Here is a 3,634-nt window from a genome sequence, read left to right on the forward strand (position 1 = left end):
AACGGAAAACAGGTGTCACTTGACCTTGACTAGGTTTGAGTTGGATAAAAAGGGAATCATTGTCTAATATCGTGAATGGCAGAATTTGCCTCGCCTCCTTTAAAGGTGGTATTGAGAACTGATTTCTGCTTACACTCAAGTTTGAATAAAATCTTTCTGGATATTTTATGCACTAAAAAATGTTTTCATTGACCTTCATAGACTCATGAAGAAAGGTTCCATCAAATAGTTCACCTTTACCAAGAATTCAGAGCAATTTTAGATAAATCATTTGACTTCGGAATCTTAGAAGGTCACCCCTACTTGCTCTCATAAATGCGTGCTCAAGATCCTCATCCCAGAAAAATAGATTGTGGGAAATTTAGGGTGAGTATCTGGACTTCACCTTAATTGTGTTGCTTAGATCTTCTTGCCCTCTCCCTAGCAGGTTTGGGTCATGTGTCTGATTCAATTCAAGAAGAATACTGAGTGGGGAATAGGAGATTCTTCATAGCCCCTTAGTTTCACTAGAAATAACACTCAATGATTCGCCACCACTGGTATAAAAAATTTCTTTCCTGCCAGATGTGGTGACCCACACCTTTAATCCCAGAGGCAGAGGCAGGTAAATTTCTGGGAGGTACAAGCCATCCTGGTTTGCATATCAAGTTCCACACCAGCTGGGGCTACATAACGAGACCCTGACTCAAAAGAAGAAGTATTTTTCCTCCCTGCAGGAATAAGATATCTCAGGCTGAAGGTTCACACTCGTGTTGTTTTCCCTTGTTTCCTAATGTTGGAAGATCCCTCCTTATCCCAGAGTTGGCAACATTAGACTTTGGACAGCCATTTTGCATGAGCTCCCAAGTCACATTTGCAAGACACACATGTGGTAGTTAATATCTCTCCCTATGGAATCAAAAGAGACAAGATGAATACTTGATTATTAAAAAATACTTCGTAAAATTTTTCTTTTAAGGATCTTTTGGAAAGCAGATGTAGTTTAAAGAAATGATTTATAAAGCCAGACATGGAACGGCAACTGCACTAAAATCTCCATACTGCTTTTGTAAAGGTAAAGTCAAACTATAACACTATCTCTGACTTATTTTCTAATGGTTTAGAACTAAATATAAGAGCTCTGGGTGGTCAGAGAGATGGCTAAGTGCATGCAATACTCTTCCTGAGGACCTGAGTTCGATTCCTAGTGCCCCATCAGGTAGTTCACAAGTGCCTGTAACTCCAGCTCCAGGGGTATCTGACACATATGGCTTCTATGGGCACCTACACATTCCCACACACAGATACACACAGATAATCAAATGCACACATACACACAGTTAAAATAATAGTAATAATAAATCTTTAAATGCATGAAAGCTATATTAAATACATATTAACTTACTTGTTTACTGTCTGCTTTCTGTTGTCCCTTGTTGTTTCCCCAAGTGGCCACCATAAGAATGACATTAAGTTCCAGGTGGTGGTGGCACACACCTTTATTCTCAGCACTCAGGAGGCAGAGGCAGATGGATCTCTATGAGTTTGAGGCCAGCCTGGTCTACAAGAGCTAGTTCCAGGACAGCCAAAGCTGTTACACAGAGAAACAAACAAAAAAAGAAACAAAAAAAGAATGACATCAAGTAAAAATATATTAAATCAAAGAGCAAACAAAATAAAACTTTAAATTTTAAACAAGGTCATACATTCCCATTAGGCCGGTGTTGCTGTTAGTTATAGTGCTGAAGCTGGTAAGTTCTCTACCACCAAGCTACATCAAGCCCTCTTTTTGTTTTTTCATTTTGATAAAATGAAATCATGTTGTTCAGACTGGCCTCATTGAACTCACTCTGTAGCCCAGATATGACTTGAACTTTTTCAAATCTCTTGCCTTTGACTCCTGAATAACTAGACGTGCACCATGAAGCCCAGATCTATGGTGTCATATGGATCTCCAAGCATAAGTAGCCATCTAAATTGTCTTCATGATATTAATGGAACCTAACTGTACCTGCAGGGTATTTAATTTGCATAAGCCAAAGACTTCAACATGGGCAAAATGCTATTAAATATTCTTTTTCTGTTTGAAAAAGGGGGCATAATTATTATCACATTGTGTTTCTAACAGAAGTTCCCAGTTACATTAATTCTTATCCAACACATTTGACAAAGGAAGGAAATATTGGAATTTGTATACATCATAAATCTTTTAGGTGGTGAATTTATGGTACACTTTGCTGAAGTAAGAACAGAATGTAAAGACATAGCTTTTTTCTATTTTGACACCATACAACCAACACACCATGTCTACAAGTTTAGTAAAATAAAAAGTACACCCAGGCAATGAGAGGGAGAAAGGCATGGATTGCATTCCCTTGGTTACTCAGTGTATGATAGATAAATGGACATGCTTTGATGAAATAGCTGATCACAACTCTTCACCGCACCTGAATGACCATAGTTCTTAAGTGCATTAATTCCACATCCCTAGAGATGAACAACACAGCCAGTGTGTCCACTTTGGCCTAATCACTAGAGTGTAGTCAGAAGTGTGCACCTACAAACCGCTATTTATTTATTTATTTATTTATTTATTTATTTATTTATTTATTTATTTATTTATTTTGCTGAGGCAGGGTTGGGGGAGTAGAAGGTCTCACTGTGTAACTCTGGCTGATTGAAACTTGCTGTATAGACGAGGCTGGCTTCAAACTTGTGACAATCATCTCACCTCTGTCTCCTGAGTGCTGGGATTCCAAGTATCTTCCTCTATGCCCGCCTACAAGCCACTATTGAAGCCACTACTTCAGTGGAATTAAAGGAGCAAATTAACATGGAGGTTCACTCAGTCGTTCGTTCATTGAATAAACAAACATCCCTTCTTTGCTGAAACTAACCTGATTTTGTAATTTCAAATACAGTTGGGGGGATCATAATAGTTTTTCCTCATTTTTTTGACCAAAAAGTCAAAGAACATTGGAAGGAGCTATTTACTGATCCAGAATCCTTAGCAGATATGTATATCATGTATACACACACTGAGGGAGGGAGAGGGGGAGAGGGGAAGAGGGGGAGAAGAGGATAGAGAGAGAGAGAGAGAGAGAGAGAGAGAGAGAGAAGAAAGAATAGAGAAGAGAGGGGGTGGAGGCTGAAAGAAGTGAACTGGTTTGTCCAAATTAAGTAAGTTGGTTGGCAGAAGCCTCGACTAAATCCTGGTTCCCCTAAATGTCTGTTGTAGTCAGGCAGCACAAATGTTGTGTCAGGACATGCTCGCAACAAGTCACCTGAGAGAAGGCAATTTTCAGGATTTCCTATTTTCCTCCTTTCTAAATGAAGTCATGCTAGAAAATAGTTCCTGAAAGTAAACGATAAAACAGGGGCAAACACTTAAATGTATGAAACACAAAGGATTGAGCCTCTTCCTTCCTCGTTTCCAAGGCACCCCGAAGTACTTCTGTTAACACTTATGCCATGAATTCTAATAATGTGTTTGCATTTCTGTCACCCAGGGCAAAGGATTATATGTTATTCATCTTTCGATCCCACCCACACAGTGTCCAGCACAGGATTAGTGAGGGGACAATTAATGTGGGCTAAAGGAATGAGCGTGCCCATATGTTATGCATGAGAAGTCTTTGAAAATAGGAATGCACTT

The sequence above is a fragment of the Myodes glareolus genome, chromosome X (genome assembly GCF_982192425.1).
Source record: "Myodes glareolus chromosome X, mMyoGla1.1, whole genome shotgun sequence".
In the NCBI taxonomy this organism is placed as follows: Eukaryota; Metazoa; Chordata; class Mammalia; order Rodentia; family Cricetidae; genus Myodes; species Myodes glareolus.